We start from the raw sequence: 18242 nt of genomic DNA, 5'->3' as shown, positions 1-18242 counted from the left end.
ACAATGTCCTAAAGCGTTTTCCCTTGTTTTCTTCTAATTATTTTAGTATCAGGTGTAACATCCAAGTCGTCAATCCATTTTTATTTGCTTTTTGTATATGGCGAGAGGTAGGGATTTCATTTCATTCTTCTGCATATGAATATCCAGTTTTCTCAGCACATTTATTGAACGTCTCCTTTCCCCAGTGTATGTTGTTGGCATCTTTGTCAAACATGAGTTGGTTGTAGATGCATAGATTTATTTCTGGGTTCTCTATTCTGTTCCATTAGCTTATGTATTTTTTATGCCAATACCATACTATTTTGGTTACTATGGCTTTGTAGTATATTTTAAAGCCAGGTAATGTGATGCCCTCAGCTTTGTTCTTAAGGCCTTTTGTGGTTCCCTAAGAATCCTTTTATTATTTTAAGTTGTAAGAGATCTTATGGATACAAGTATTAGATATACAAATTGAAATATTTTCTACAAATCTTTGACTTACTTTTTCACTTGTATGAGAATGCCTTATTAATTTTTTTTAATCAATTCTGCTTTTGGTGTCCTGTATTGGAAATCTTTGTCTTAGTAAGGTCATAAAGATTTATGTCTTATTTTCTTCTAAGAGTTTTATGGTTTTAGCACTTTTATGTCTGTAATTTGAGTTTTTGACTTTTTTTTGTTTTTGTTTACTTAACCTTTGGAACATCTGGAACGTAATTATAACTGTTTTAATCCCCTTGTCTGCAAATTCTGACATCTGTATGAAATCTAGCTCTGTTTTGATTAGTTGATTTTTCTCCTTATTATGAGTTATATTATCTTGCTTTTTTGGATGCCTAGCAGTCTTCAATTGGATGCCAGGCATTGTGAATTGTACCTTGTTACATCAGGGTATTTTTGTATTCTTATAAATATTTATGAGCTTTGTTCTAGTACATAGTTAAATTACTTGGAAACGGTTTGATCCTTTTAAGTCTTGCTTTTAAGATTTGTTAGGTGGGACCAAAATAGCATTTAGTCTAGAGCTAATTATCCCCCATACTTAGTCAAGGCTTTTCTCTATATTTTATTTAATGCCATATAAATTATGATATTTTTCCATCTGGCTGGTGACAACAGGCACTATTCCTGTGCCTATGTGAGTACCAGGCACCGTTATTGCTAATTCTGTCAGATGGCTCTTTCTCTGGGCTCAGATAGTTTCCTCACACATATATGATAACAATTATTTGGCTGAATACTTGAAGGGGGCCCTCCTCATATCTACAGAGTTCTCTCTTTGTGCAAATTTGTCCACTCTGGTAATTTGTTTTGAGCACTCTCCCTTACTTGGTTGCACTGGTCTCTCAGCTCCATTTCTACAATTCAGTTCTGCTGTTCTTTGCTTGGGGTCCCCCTTGTTGCCTAGAACTCTCCTATAGCAGTTAGTTCTCCTCTCATTTGTTTACTATTTACTCCCAGGTAGTCCATTTCGGTTCAATTGGGAAGTCCATAAAATGACATTTTTTTAAATGCTGAACAAAAATAACCCCTAGAGGAAAACTTTATCTAGCAAAAATACCCTTTAACAAATATATGTAATTGTATTAGTCCTTTCTCATACTGCTATATGGAACTAACTGAGACTGGGTAATTTATGAAAAAAAAGAGTTGTAATTGACTCACAGTTCCACAGGTTTAACAGGAAGCATGAGTGGGAGGCCTCAGGAAACTTACAATAATGGCTGAAGCAGAAGGCACATCTTGTCATGGCAGAACAGGAGGTGGGGTGGGGAGGTGCTGCACACTTTTAAACCATCAGATCTTATGAGAACTCACTGTCACAAGAACAGCAAGGGGGAAGTCTGCCCCTATGATTCACTCACCTCCCACCAGGCCCTTCCTCTGACATGTGGGAATTGTAATTAGAGATGAGATTTCGGTAGGGGCACAGAGCCAAACCATATAAGTAATTTTTGTTGTTATGGTTTGGCTTTGGGTCTCCACCCAAATCTCACCTTGAAGTGTAATAACCCCCACATGGCATGGCAGGGACCCGATGGGAGGTAATTGAATCATGGGGGTGGGTTTTTCCCATGCCGTTCTCCTAATAGTGAATAAGTCTCATGAGACCTGATAGTTTTATAAAGGGGCATTCACCTGAAGATGCTCTCTTGCCTACCACCATTGAGTTAAGACTTTGGGGGACTGTTGGAAGGCAGGATTGGTTTTGAAATGTGAGGACATGAGATTTGGGAGGGGCCAGGGCAAAATGATGTGGCTCTCTGTCCCTACCCAAATCTCACCTTGAAGTGTAATGATCCCCACATGTCATGGAAGGGACCCAGTGGGAGGTAATTGAATCATGGAAGTGGGTTTTTCCCATGCCATTCTCCTGATAGTGAATAAGTCTCATGAGATCTGATGCTTTTATAAAGAGGCATTCCACTGCACATACTCTCTTGCCTGATGTCATGTAAGATATGCCCTTGCTTCTCCTTTGCCTTCTGCCATGATTATGAGGTTTCCCCAGCCCTGTGGAACTGTGAATCAATTAAACCTCTTTCCTTTATAAGTTGCCCAGTCTTGGGTATGTCTTTATTAGCAGTGTGAGAAGGAACTGATACAATTGTCAAAAATAAAACTAAAATCAGAGTGCAAAATAAGTACTTTACCAGATAAACAAATCTGAAAGAATTTGTCAGAAGCAATCATACATTAAAAGAAAGAGTGAATAAAATCTGTAGGCAGAAAGAAAATGATCCCAGAAGGATTCACAAAAATTCAGAAAGAAAGTACAAACAATTGAATGAGTTAATTTGGTACAAAACAATGTATACAAAATAAAGTGAATTTCAAACATCTAATGTTGAAATTCATTGAAACTATAACAACATGTAGAAATAAATGTTAAAGTGTTCTAAGGTCTTGACACTGGAAATTTCTACTTCTTTTTAACTCTGATATCAAAAGCGCAATTGTAATTTCAAGGTTCACCACTAAAAGAATGGTTATAAAATATGTCAGAAGGCAACAGAGGAGTGGAAAGATTAGTTCATTTTCTTTTTTTATAATCAACATGAAATAAATTTCTGTATCATTATCTTTCTTATACAAACAATTGGTAGAGCTGGGAAAAATAGAAGACTGGATCTTTAAAAACAATCAGTTTTCTCCTGATGTAGAAGGGTAAGAACCAGAATGCTGTGCATGCCATCTTTCACCAGTTCAAAATTTCACATTATTTTACATTTTAATTCCTCTATAATTAGAAAATGTCTTACAGTCAATGAGTTACCATAGTTCATGTAGTGGCATTTTTATTTTCTTTTGAGTAGTACATAATGGTATAATTTACAGTCAATTGAATTTCAAATTTAATGAAATATAATAAGTACTTACTGTATGTAGTAATGGGTCATCTCTAGATTTTATATGCAAAAGTAAGCCTGAGCTTACTTTTCTGAATAATAAAATACAGGAATTGAGAAATGAAAAGTCTTCAAGGAGAAATGTCTCTCTCACGCAAAAGAATGATATAATGGCAACTTGATGTCTTGCTACATCAGAGAACTTCTGATAATGGCAAATTGTTACTGCAATATAAAATTTTCAAAAATTTTCAAAAATTCACCAAACTCTCTTTCAAACATGAGTTTCTTAAATGGAAAAGGAAGTACCTTTGGCAAAATACCAAAATGGTTTATGTGAAGAAGAAGGAATTGAATGAACGTGTAGGGGATATACCAATGAGATCTAGAATTTAGCAGGAGTGGGAACATATGACCTGAAATTGGCATGACAACTTAGATTCTTGAAAATTTCTGTAACCTTGGAGAAAATTATTGGCTATACCTAGCCGATTTCATTTAATCTTCAAGGAAAAGAGTGATATCATGTAATATTTATTTAATACATTTTTATGCAACTATTATATGCAGGTTGCTGTGAAAGTTATTTTACATGATTAAAAAAAGCAAATGACAATGCCCTAGATCTCAAAACAGTGTATTTGTGTATGTACACATATTATATACCAAACACACTGTTATACTAAAAAGATAGATATCTAGATAATTATCACAACAATATTGTATAGGTAAGTTGCAAAGATTAAATAAAGAAACTTGGACTCCAAAACAAGCAAAGGTCATCAACATGTGATTTAAAAAGAGAACTTACCAAGTATAGAATCATTCTAGCAATCAAAGGCATGTGCACAAAACAATATAATAGCATTTTTTAAATCTCTGTCACTTTGATATCTGTATATAACAAGGCTATGAAAAACCTGATATTATACACAGCTAAAGTTATTCTAAATTGGTTTAATACTTTTGAAAAGACAAATAATAATGACCACCATTTATTTTTACCTTGCCCAAGGGTTTTTTTTTTTTTTTTTTTTTTTTTGGTGGGCGGCGGATGTGTGTGTGTGGAGACGGAGTCTCATTATGTTACCCAGGCTGGAGTGCAGTGGTGCAATCTTGGCTCACTGCCACCTCTGCCTCCCGAGTTCAAGTGATTATTCTGCCTCAGTCTCCCAAGTAGCTGGGACTACAGGTGTGCACCACCACACCTGGCTAATTTTTGTATTTTTAGTAGAGAGAGGGTTTCACCAAATTGGCCAGGCTGGTCTCAAACTCTTCACCTCATGATCCACCCGCCTTAACCTCCCAAAGTGCTGGGATTACAGGCGTGAGCCACCGTGCCCGGCCACGTTTTAACATGTTATTCCTAATCCTTACATAAAGACCACATAGTACGTGATATTATTATCCAACTAGAAACTGAGTCTACAAAAGATTAAATGATATGCTTTAGACTATATCAATGGGTGAGTTAAAATTTGTATCCAGGTGTATGGCTCTCAAGCTTGTATTCTTTCAATTGTATTATTAATGTTCATATTTTTAAGCCAGTAACTTTCCTTCTGAGAATTTGCCAAATAATGTAAATATTAAAAAACCCATAATCACATAGATATTTGAAATAGCATAGGCTATAACAATACCATAAATAATTAATTGCCATTGCAATAGTGTATTGTTAAGTAATCTTGATATATCTACTTAGTGGAATACTAGCCAACATTTTTCATAGATTGTTGTGATGTGGAAAAGTTTATATGAGTTAGTATTCAATAATAGTTCAGTGTACAAAACTATATGAACAATATTTTTGCAAATATATAATATAGCATTATGAAAATTAGGAGGAGAATGTATAATTATGGTTATTACTTTAGGGCATTGAATTATGGATGATGTCTTTCTCTGTTATTCAAATTCTTTAATATTATTACATTTTTATAATTGTTTTTTAGGCTAAGCATTATTACAGAGCAGTGGACAAAAAGCCTCAAAGTACCATAAACAAGGGTCATAGGCTTTGAGACAAGGCAATGAGTTATCATTGTGGTCATGGTCACAAGGGACATTTTCATAGAGGAGACTTCAGCAAGGCCTTGAAAAATGAATAGAATTTAGAGAGACAGAATGCTTGCTTTGCCCAATCATGTCTATAAAGTGATTTCAAACATTATACATAATTTTTTTAAAAAAGAAGGAGTAGGTGTTTAAGTATGAAATAATTCACTTGGGACCTTTGCCCTCTCACTATGATGGAAATAGTGTTGGCCTGGGGGTTTTTGATGAGGCAGTGGAGAAGGAATGATGTCTCAATTCTTTGTTCTGAAAGATTTAAATTTTATCACACACCTCCTTTGGCTTTCCCTTTAGCTTTTCTTTCTTCTCTCCTCTCCTCAGGGAGGAAAAAGTGTGTGGTACTAAGTGGTCCTAAGAGAGTACAGGAAGGAGGAAAATGCTATTCGAACATGCTCAACTTCAAGCTTTGGTTCTATTAATCTCTACCAGTCATTCTCAGAGACAGAACTTTAAAGTCTACTTAACATTTCTGGGCTGAACACAAACTGGGAATGAATTTATTGGGTTGCTACATCTACCAAATACTGTCCCATTTCCCAGGGCAAGTAACCTTGTCCATTAGCATTAAATATTAAGATCAATGCTAGAAGATAGTTGGTGTAAGTTTCACTACAGTATGCTTTTCTGAATTTATTTATTAATTTTACTACAACAAATACTTCATTTTTGTTTGAATCTAACAAGGTATTATAACATTGTGCTTATATTTATCGATGGAATAAAAAGCAATTAAAAGGTGAGGTCAAAGAAGGAGGGGAATTTTCATGGGTATTTCAATTCACATGTTGATAAAATGTGTAAATAACATTATAATTAGTTCTCCTAAATCCTCGCTTTTATTGAACAGTGATAGGGTAGTATGGTGAATAGGGTTGTTTGTTTTTAAAGTAATAACCTGAAGTCATCTCTGTTATCACTAATCTAAGAAGTGGAAAAACACCAGCACTGTTCTAACCGTGAGCCTTAAGGGACTAAGTAGCATTTCCCACTCTCCACCAAACCTCCCCACCCTCTGAATAAAATAACCATTGCAGAATAGCACTTTTCTCTTGCTTAAATTTGGTTTTAAAGTGAAGCGTAACTTTCTGAATAATTATTTTCAGCTTGTAAATGGTGTCTCTCTAAAACCAACCAAGCATATAACAAGAAGATGAAGATGAGACTTATTTTCACTTCATTTCACTTCTTTGTAATTGACAAGCTCTCGCTAGGTGTCAACTTTAAAAGATGACAAATCCTAAATCTTAGAGGACCCAATTCAATAGTTCAGCTTTCTAAATTGTTTGCAAATTAATCTACATTTTCAAATGAGTCAGGCATGAAATATAAGATGATATCTATATTACAAAAATATTAATTTCGTTGTCTTTCTCTTTTTCCCAGTCAAAGACAAAAGGTACACTGAAAATATTCATTTTGTTAAGAGATTGTGAAAATGAACATATATCGTTGCATTTTAGCAGCTTGGCTGTTTCTTTTTTTTACACTAATTTCATCTTTTTAAAAATGCAAGTTATTCAGCTTGTAAATGCTCTGTTTGTTGATGAGGGAAAATTAAATTTGTGAAGTGTTTCAATACATTATACTTTTTAATGTAGGCTCATTTATATTCAATAAATAAAATAATAATTTGAGCCCTGCTGGTTTAAAGGCTAGCCAGAGTCCTCTCCTCAGGTCGCCTTTGCCTCCATTTACCCACATGTAAGTAAACGCTGCTGCATTGTTTCCATGCAAACTGATTGATCGTTGCACAGCACTTTCTACATGTTTAGTTCCTGATTAAACTTGCTATAACACTGATGTCAGTGATTTACTGAGGGGTACATAAGGTAGACACTGTGAGATTTTCTGTTGCTATAAAATGAAATTTCAGATAATTTTTTAGTCCCATTGATTAACCATATATTTTGTGTCCAACAGTTAACTCCAATATCACTATCAAAAGATATTGATCTAAATTAATTAATGATCATTAGGGGACAGTCAAATCATATTTCTCTTAAATCGCATTTCATATGAGACTATTTCCTTAATACTTTAACATACTCTATTGAGAAAGGCTAGGAAAATATCTCCACTTCAGGAAATTTGAGTGGAAGAATTTCCAAGTTGTTTTAAAAATTAGCTCTTCATTGATCAACTGTCACAGTTATCATCAAATATTATTGGACATAAAATTCACATAAATTAAATAATAAAAGCAAAGTACCCATTTTAATGAACAGGGTCACTTTCTCTCTGGGATAGGAAACAGTGACCAGTGAAGCAGCCAGTTAGGTCACAGTAAAATTCAACAGAGACTTGTTTGTTTAGGAACATTATATAAAAGCATATATTTGTGGAAGTAAGAAGCACTTTAAATGCTACCTCACCTAACTTAATTATTTTACAGAAAATCTGAAGACAGGATAATATAATACAAATCTAAAAGGGGAAAAGTTAAGACAATAAGTATTTTTGAAAGTCTTTTATATATTACGCACATTTTATTATGTGTATTAATGAAGAACACAAAGGTGACTATTTACATATTAATAGATTCACGTCTGAGTTCAAGACTATAGCACTAACCACTGTGGCTTTACAGTAATAAGGGATGGCACAAAAGCTGAGCTCCTTGAGTTGCTGATTCAGCTGCTGCCATCAAGAAGGGGACAGAATTTTTATCTGATATAGCTCAATGAAGGGAATATAATTTAATGCAAAACTCTGGGATTGAAGAACAGAGAAGGAAACCAGAGACTCTAATTTGGGGTTCCAAAACAATTATGCATGAGTCCGTCTTTGATTTCAATGGTTCTAATATTACCGTTTCACTAATTAAAATTGAATCTCTTGACTGAACATTTTTCATTGAACTATACTAAGTGTATTTCTAAAATGCTCTGTCTCACACCGACTACACTACACCAATAATTTCTATATCCTGCCATTTGGACATGGTGTCTTGAATCCAGACAGTGTTAGTTACACATATGCGTTTTGGTGATTTGTTTCTTCTGCCTTCATGCTTGGTCCATTCATAAAATTCCAGCAGCAAGAAAGATTATTATATTACAGTTATTTGTGTAGATGTCCATCTTTCCCTTAGATTGTGTGATTCTTAAAGGCATCCATTTTTCTATTTTATTCATAATGCCAAATAAGTGCCATGATCTGGGTAGGTGCTCAGAAAAAAAAAAAAAAAAAAGAATAAATGTGGATGCATTTTCAGGATTATCAATTGCTCTTCCAATCACCCAGCTATATACCTTCCTCTGAGTTCTGTCTTAAAGGTAAGATCTGGTCAAGAAAATTATAAAGGTATCTAATACATTAAGTCATGTTTTCTTACTTTCTCCCGAGACTTTCAGGGTTGGGACATAGCTCCTTCTTAAAATACTGATATACAGGTACAGCAGCCATTTTGCCATGCAGCTACATCTAATTCTTTTCTTTCCCTGAGAGAATTTCTGGATTGATAAGAAAGAAAGGAAATGGGGTTATCTAAGGAAGCAACGACACTAATGTCCATTGATTAAGGTTTTTGATTATCCATGCTGTAGCCTTCCTCCACTGCCCTGATAAATACTTGGTTGCTCATATCATTATCACCACCAAATGCTTGCACTTGGAAGACCGTTAAAATACCTAGTTAAGAGGGTCATTCATAAATCAATGCCTAGCAGAATGTATTACATTCATAAGAAACTCAAAAAATATTAAATATCTGAAAGAGATAACATGATTATGGGTTTGTTTGTTTTCCAATTCTATATTTCCTCTATTACTCCTATCAGTAGTACTGTTAATTACTTTCAGCAAAAGATATTGTGAACAATCATGCATCTACTTTGACATAATTTTATTTGTTCCTTTGGTGCTCAGAGCTTTCTAATGGTTTCCAGATTCTATCTCTTCTACCTTTCATAGTATACACAACCTCTTTGGTTTATAAAAAGGGTTGGCAAGCTCTTTCTGTAAAGGGGCAGAGAATAAATATTTTCAGCTTTTGGGCCATGTGGTCCCTGTCACAGGTACTCCACTCTGCTACTGTAGCATGAAAGCTGTCATAGACAATATGTAAAGAAATGGACATGGCTGTTTTTCAATACAATTTTATTTACAAAAACGTGGGAGGCTGAGTATGGAGTTGTCAGTCCCTGCAACTTATTTTCCAATGTCATTCCCAACAATGTTGTACTAGTCTTTCAAATCCAGAACAAATATACAATTGTGATTCCAATTCCAAGCACTTAAAGTACCGTACTCTTCTATTATAAGTCACGTAAATACTCAGCTTTAGAGGTCAAACCTGTGGAGTAATAGCAATATATCCTTTCTACCTCTTTTGTGTAGATGAAACTATTGTATGTCAAAGTTTTCTTTTTTTTTAATAACTTGTGAAGTGCTATGTAAAGCTAGTGGAGGGTTATTTTGGAGGCCTTTGAATCTGTGAAATTATTGAGATCAAAAGTTCTTAAACAATTGGTCTAAGAAATGTAATGATTAAATATAAAAAATGACATTTTTATGAAGTTTTTAAAATGTGACCATATCAAGGTGGACAAAACACATGCTTAATATATTAGTCCATTCTCACACTGCTATAAAGAACTGCCCAAGACTAGGTAATTTATAAAGGAAAGAGGTTTAATTGACTCACAGTTCCATATGGCTGGGGAGGCCTCAGGAAACTTACATTCGTGGCAGAAGGGGAGGCAAATACATCCTTCACATGGCAGCAGGACAGAGAAGTGCAGAGCAAAGGGGAACAATCTCCTTATAAAACCATTGGGTCTCATGAGAACTTACTATCATGAGAACAGCGTGAAGTTAACCACCACAATTCAAGATGTGATTTGGGTGGGGAGACAGCCAAACCTTATCATTCTGCCCCTGGTCCCTCCCAAATTTCATGTCCTCACATTTCAAAACACAATAATGCCTTTCCAGCAGTCCCCTAAGACTTACCTCATTCTAGCATTTTTAGCCCAAAATTCCAAGTCCAAAATCTCTCCTGAGAGAAGGCAAGTGTCTTCCACCTATAAACAAGTTAATTACTTCCTAGATACAATGGGGGTGCAGGCATTGAGTAAATACAGTCATTCCAAATGGGATAAATTGGCTAAAACAGAGGGGCTACAGGCTTCATGCAAGTCCAAAATCCAATAGGGCAGTCATTAAACCTAAAAGTTCCAGAATGATCTCCTTTGACTCCATGTGTCACATCCAGGGCATGCTGATGCAAGGGGTGAGCTCCCACCACAGCCTCAGGCAGTTCCACCCCTGTGGCTTTACAGGGTATAATCCCCTTCCCTGGCTGCTTCCACAGCTGTGATTGAGTATCTGCGGCTTTTCCAGGTATATGGTGCAAGGTGTTGGTGCATCTACCATTCTGGGGTCTGGAGGACGGTGGCCCTCTTTTCACAGCTACACTAGCCAGTGCCCCAGTGGGGACTCTGTGTGGGGCTCTGACTCCACATTTCCCTTCTGCACTGCCCTAGCAGAGGTTCTCCATGAGGGTTTCACCCCTGCAGCAAACTTCTACCTGGACATCCAGGAGTTTGCATACATCCTGTGAAATCTAGGTGGAGATTTTCTTTTTTTTTTTTTTTTTTTTTTTTGAGACAGAGTCTTGCTCTGTCACCCAGGCTGGAGTGCAGTGGCCAGATCTCAGCTCACTGCAAGCTCCGCCTCCCGGGTTTACGCCATTCTCCTGCCTCAGCCTCCCGAGTAGCTGGGACTACAGGCGCCCGCCACCTCGCCCGGCTATTTTTTTGTATTTTTTAGTAGAGACGGGGTTTCACCGTGTTAGCCAGGATCGTCTCTCGATCTCCTGACCTCGTGATCCGCCCGTCTCGGCCTCCCAAAGTGCTGGGATTACAGGCTTGAGCCACCGCGCCCGGCCAGGTGGAGATTTTCAAACCTCAGTTCTTGACTTGTGTGCACTTGTAGGCTCAACACCATGCGGGAGCTGCCAACATTTGGAGCCTGCACCCTCTGAAGCAATGACCCAAGCTGTACCTTGGCCTCTTTTAGCCATGGCTGGAGCTGGCATGGCTAAGATGCAGGGCACCAAGTCCTGAGGCTTCACACAGCAGTGAGGCTCTGGACGGGGCCCAATAAACCATTTTATCCTCCTAGGCGTCTGTGCCTGTGATGGGAGAGGCTGCCATGAAGGTCTCTGACATGCCCTGGAGACATTTTCCCCAGTATTTTGGCAGTTAACATTTGGTTCCTCGTTATTTATGTAAATTTCTGCTGCTGGCTTGAATCTCTACTCAGAAAATGGGTTTTTCTTTTCTGCTGTATCATCAGGCTACAAATTTTCCAAACTGTTAAGCTCTGTCCTCTCTTGAATGCTTTGCTGCTTAAAAATTTCTTCCACCAGATACTCTAAATCATCTCTCTCAAGTTCAAAGTTCCACCAATTTCTAGAGCAGGGTCAAAATGCTGCCATTCTCTTTGCTAAAGCATGGTAAGAGTTACCTTTGTTCCAGTTCCTAACACGTTCCTTATCTTCATCTGAGACCACCTCAGCCTGAACTTCATTGTCCATATCACTATCAGCATTTTGGTCAAAGCCACTAAAAAAGTCTCTAGGAAGTTCCACACTTTCCCACATCTTCCTGTCTTTTTTTCTGAGCCCTCTAAACTGTTCCAACCTCTGCCTGTTACCCAGTTCCAAAGTTGCTTCCACATTTGCAGTTATCTTAATAGCAGCACTCACTCCTGGTACCAATTTACTGTATCAGTCCATTCTCACACTGCTGTAAAGAACTGCCCAAGACGGGACAAAAAGGGAAAGAGGTTTAAGTGACTCATGGTTCAGTATGGCTGGGGAGGCCTCAGGAAACTTACAATCATGGCAGAAGGGGAAGCAAACATGTCCTTCTTCACATGGTAGCAGGAGAGAGAAGTGCCAAGCAAAGGGCGAATGGTGTCTTATAAAACCGTCAGACCTTGTGAGAATTCACTATCACAGGAACAGCATGGGGGTAACCACCCTCATGATTCAAATGACTTCCCACCAGGTCCCACCCATGAAACGTAGGGATTATGGAAACTACAATTCCAGATGAGATTTGGGTGGGGACACAGCCAAACCAAATCACTTAATTTGTATTAAATAGCTTCCTATTGGTATCTTTGACCTCTTAGTTATACTAGTGTTTTAATAATTTATTCTTAGTGACTCAATAATTGTTTACAGTGAGCATGATTGGAAACAATGGGCTCTATTTCACACACTATTTCTAATTAGAAAATAATTCAATGATTCAAAAATACCAAGAAATTTGGTCCAATGGTTATGTTAACAAATTATATTATTCTGATCATACCTTTTCAGTCTGCTCTAATCATGTCTAAGCAGATTTTACTAGCTTCTCAAAAATGTATTTTCAATGTATAAAACTATTCTATATCTAGCAGCAGAGTCCAGGAAGAAAATGCAGTACACATTCACTGAGCTGTGAAATGTGAAAATCTATTCAACTCCATTAACTGCAAAATATACATCATCCACTAACGTACTGGACAATGAATGACTCTGTATGGAGTGCTACATGTCCAAATTACTGCAAGATGAACACTTTGGTAAAGGTTAGATGCTGCAGATATCAGTTTACATATTTTAACAGAAAAGTGAGCAGTGACATTGACCTTACAGTCCTTTCAAAAGCTTAATTCTCTCAATTCCAAAGAGCACTCTAGGAATTTTAGAAAATACTCTGAGAGACTAATCCATGACCTTTATTTCCAGGGTAAATAAAAAAGTAAATTATTTGCAACACTTTTTACTTTTAGAAAAGTTGTAACCCATGAGGACTTTAGAATAATTTTTATTTATTAGGCATCTATTAAGTGCCCAAGTAAATGTACACCTATTTTACGCCCAGCTAAATTTTCTTCCTTTTTCTTTTTTCCCAGACACATGGTCTCTCTATGTTGTCCAGGCTGGTCTCAAACTCCTGGCCTCAATTGATCTTCCCACTTCAGCCTCCCAAAGTCCTGGAATTATGGGCACGAGCCATCGTGCCTAGCCCCATCCTACTTATTTGGGGAAGATTGTAACATACCAAAAGTTAGCAAAAATTTCATTTAGGTAGTTTGATATACTCAAGTGAAAGTGCTGCCATATAAGTTGACCAGACTATTATTTTTTTAGAGATGGGGGTCTTGTTATGTCGTCCAGGCTGGTCTAGAACTCCTGACCTCAAGTGGTCCTCCCACCTTGGCCTCCCAAAGATTTGGGATTACACTCATATGCCACTGTGCCTGGTCTGTTGCAACTTTTGAGCAGTAGAATGTACATGATTATTCGATTATTTTAATGTATTATTTAATCTTTGAACCTCTGCCGTGCAAATGCTAATACTAAATCCTAGATACAAGAAAAACTTCACAAAATTAAAATTGATGAGACACATTTTGAATCCACTATTGGACTAAAAGCTACAAGACTTTAGCTTCATTCATATCTTTATTGGACTTGAGCCAATTGATTTCAATTATAAGAGAAAAGATCAATATTCATGATCGTGTATGAAATGTTGGGGAATGTCTCATCAAAGATTATGCCTAAAAAAGCAATATAAATCAGCTTATATTTATCATATAAGCTTTCTGAAAATCTCTCCCTATCCCTGCAGTTCACAATACATTGGTTTATTGTTTACCTCACCCATTAGGTTTTCTTGTTCTGATTTTCAGAACATGTTATATATTAAATTCATGAACTTTCTATATAATACTATATTTATTCCTACATATATAAAGTCTACCTAAGCCATAGAAATATTTCTATCATATATGCTAGGTAAAAAAATAAAAACATAAATAAAAATAAAAAAAACATTTTCAGTCTACTTTTTTGACCTGTGAATTCTTTAAGCATAGTAGAAGGTCTTATAAGCTAAGGTATGGCTACTTGGTCATTGGAATTTATTTGTAAAGCTGTTACCAATTTTAAGTTTGGGAAGAGGCTGGGTGTGGTGGCTCATGCTTGTAATCCTGGCACTTTGGGAGGCTGTGGTGGGCAGATCACAAGATCAGGAGTTCAAGACCAGCCTGACCAATATGGTGAAACCCTATCTTTACTAAAAATACAAAAATTAGCTGGGTGTGGTGGCGGGCACCTGTAGTCCTAGGTACTCAGGATGCTGAAGCAGGAGAATTGCTTGAACCCAGGAGGCAGAGGTTGCAGTAAGCTGAGATCGTGCCATTGTACTCCAGCCTGGTGACAGAGCAAAACTCCATCTCAGGAAAAAGGAAAAAGAAAATTGGAAAGAAAGTTTTAAATGATCATTAAAGAAAAAATAGACACATGGTATGTACATCATTTGTTTTGAAGGAAACTTCCAACTTCTATAATTATGATCTAATATACAAATATCAAGAACTCAAAGGTGTTTTTATATGAGAAAGATGAAGCCATTTCAAATGTTCAGACAGAGCCTAATAAAAGTATCTTTTAGAGAACAAGAAAAATAAAAATCATTTTATATAAAATTATAGAAAGAAAACATTAAAAGTGAACAGTAGTTATTTGCAAGTGGTTTTTCCTTCTTTCCCACTTTTTCCTATTTTCAAAATTTTTAATAATTTGAGAGCAGTTACACTCAAATTTGAATTTGGGCATTTGGTAAAAATACGCAAAGTCTCTTCATGTCTAATCTACAAATAGATCATCACCTTAGAAATTTTTAAGTATTTCAGGTGGTAAAGATGTTATATTTACAATATTTTGAATTTAAAACTACTTACTGGCTATAATTTATTTGAAATGAAATCAGTTAAATGGAGGTGGAAACCACAAACTTATTCTGTGTTCATCTTATTAACACTTTCCACAATGCAATTCAATTTTGGAGACAAATTTATATGTGAATTTTCTTAATGGCACCAATCATTTTTATGGGGTCAGGGTTTTACCATAACATATAATAGTATGGTATGATAATTTTTCTTTGTTAGTACAGCATAACTAATTAAGTACTTCCTTTTAAAGTTTGATTGAATTTAGTGAAACCGTAGTTCAAACAAATGAAGGTGTATTGCTGTCCTCAAATGGGACCTGAATTTAAGGAAATTCTTTGATGGAGCAATTGAATTAGTTCTTTTCCTTTCTCTGTTTTTATCAAGATATGAAATATTTCGGGCTAATTTAAGATAATGAAAGTGTATTTGTAAGATGTTTATTAAATTGTGCACTTTCTAGCTCTGATCCAAAGTTAAAGAGAAAGCAGAATTTTATTTGTATATATCGTGTACATATATGATTTATATAAAAATTTTTTCTATTTTTCTTTCCAAATGTTATTAAATCAGGATGACTGCTTGTTATGTTTCCGTCTATCATAATGTCAGTTTGTTTCAGTGTTGTCATGTGAATAATAGGCAATCAGGAGTGAAAGTTTTTCAAAATTGCAGTCCTCTGGATGTTACAATTAAATTAATTACAAATCCAGAATAAACAGTTTTTAATCACATGAAACAGTTCTGCCGCATTATACACACTTTTGTTATGATGTAAATTGAAAGGCAGTGGAAATTTTTTTTTAAATACATAGAGCCACATGTTCACAAAGCTCCTGCTTACCCCTCATTAGTAAACAGATGCACTAAAAAAAATGTGCCCAAACATCTGCTCTTGCTAGTGACATCTTATTTTTCAATTTTAATTTTAACAATTTGACAGTCTAAATAATACTTATTTCTAATTTTCACATGAGCAACCCACAGCTAAACAATTCCTAAGTACTTTATTCATGGGCAAACCAGCTTGACAAAATGGGTTGTTTTCAGGAGAGGTTCAAAGAGATAGAGGCAGTCAGGGGATAGCAGATCTTACCAGTCAGGGAGAACAATCTGAAGACATGAGTCCTAGCATGCTGGGGTTATGCATAGAATCGGACTAAGTAGGGTATTACTTTTAGTCCCATGTCCTGTGGCAGGTAGAGAAAGACTGATGAAGGAGGGTCAAATGAAGAAATCAGCTCTACCAGCAGCTGGTGATGAGAGAAAGAAACAGGGAGGTTGTGGGGAGAGATTCTTATGAATTAAAAAAACCTATAAAGAGCCCCATTATTGCTAAGCCAAAGAAATGGGACTGCCTTTGGACATAGCTTTTCCTAATAAAAGCTAGGAAAAAGTCAAGTTGAAGTTGGGTTCTAGTTTTTCAAGGCTATGGCTTGTGCTCACAGCCACTACCTTAAGGCAAAAAGCCTTCAGAATGTGCTTCTGGTAGCACCCTATGATTCAGACTGATTTTCATTCTCCAGTGACAGAAAACTTTCTTTCAAACAAGGTCTACTTTGCCGTTATTTTTTGAAATATTTTGGGTTACCCTTCATTCTCTGCCATTTGAGTGTACTAGTGCAAGTTAGCTTTTCCTGGGAATATTCAAGGCTCTTCCTGAAAAGTTTACAATCTTTTTGGTTTCTTATAACTTCCAATGAGGGAAGCTGGGTTTTTCTGTTGTTTTATTAGGTCAGATATTTTACTAGATTGAGGCTGTTGTAACATGTAACACCCTGTGCAACAATTAGCTGTAAACCTGACTATAAGCACATTCTGTAAATGGTGCTGCTTCTCTGAGTTTGAATCCTGTGAATTTTGGAATCTGAGCTAGAATCATTGAGGAGGGGTGGATGTGAGGGAGGTTACACTAAGTTCAGACATCCTTCTATAAAAATACCAGAAGGTATATCTAAACCTCATACTTTTTGGGAGATGACTGTAGGATTGGTTGCAAATGACTACAACCATACTTTGGAGTGAGAAATCCACTCTTTACTATGTAAAATAATACCTTAAATGGCCATACATAATATAATCTCCAAATAATACATAATCATGTCCAGATGTAAACTTCTAATTTATCTCACTGCTGGTCTATAACACAATGATTGTCTCTGTAATGGTGTGATCATATGTATTTATTCATTATTTTATGCATTTATTTAAACACGTATGTGTTGAGCAAATGCTCAGATTCTGTCCTATGAACTGAGGCTACAAGTTCCAATCCCTGCTGGTAAGAATCTTGTTCCCTACTAGGTCTACATTCCTTTGGATCTGTGCTGCATTAAGCCATGTACAGGGTTAGCATGAGAATTCATATGAACTGAGGCCATTTAAATGCCTTGGGGAATCAGAAAAGATTTTCTTTTCTTTTTCCTTTTCTTTTTTTTTTTTTTCTTTTCGTTATTTGAGACAGGGTCTCACTCTGGGTGTCCAGGCTGGAGTGCACTGGTGTGATCTCAGCACACTGCAGCCTCGGTCTCCCAGGCTCAGGTGATTCTCCCATCTCAGCCTTCTGAGTGGCTGGGACTACAGATGCACACCACCATACTGGGTAATTTTTTGTAATTTTTTAGAGTCAGGGTTTAGCCATGTTGCCCGGGCTTGTCTCGAACTCCTGGGCTCAAGCAATCCGCCAGCCTCAGCTTCCCAAAGTACTAAGATTACAGGTGTGAGCCACCTGCACCTGGCCAGATTTTCTAAAAGAAATCTGTTTGAAACCAAGACATGAAATGTGAGCAAAAGTTGGCTGGAGAAAGAGATGAAGTAGGAGCATTCTTGCTAGAGTAAATACCTATAAAATCATTGTATCAAGGACTTGACTGGCAATTTGTGTCAAATACAAAATTTAGGTTATATTTTTAAAGGGTCTTTATTGCTATGAACCAAGAAGGCATTGTTTCCTTCCAGCAAATTATGCTATATAACACTGACTATTTTCATACTTTTCTTAGGAATAGCAGGCACTAAATGTCCATCACTTTTTTCAATCTGAGCTATTATGCCTGCCCGAGTACTTAGTGTACTCTGCTGGGGTTCTCTGTTAAT

The 18242-nt window shown here is 36.4% G+C and overlaps 1 protein-coding gene and 1 long non-coding RNA gene across 2 annotated transcripts in view; one reads left to right on the top strand and one right to left on the bottom strand.

Annotated features, from left to right (window-relative positions):
* Nucleotides 1-18242, top strand: part of LOC144329717 (uncharacterized) — a 273662-nt gene that overhangs the window by 36174 nt on the left and 219246 nt on the right. The window lies entirely within an intron of this gene.
* The window catches only part of LOC703037 (small ribosomal subunit protein uS19-like), a 52821-nt gene that overhangs the window by 12777 nt on the left and 21802 nt on the right, over nt 1-18242 (bottom strand). The gene's annotated exons all lie outside the window — the stretch shown is intronic.

This window comes from Macaca mulatta, chromosome 7 (genome assembly GCF_049350105.2).
Source record: "Macaca mulatta isolate MMU2019108-1 chromosome 7, T2T-MMU8v2.0, whole genome shotgun sequence".
NCBI lineage: Eukaryota > Metazoa > Chordata > Mammalia > Primates > Cercopithecidae > Macaca > Macaca mulatta.
This window is presented reverse-complemented; position numbering and strand designations above follow the sequence as displayed.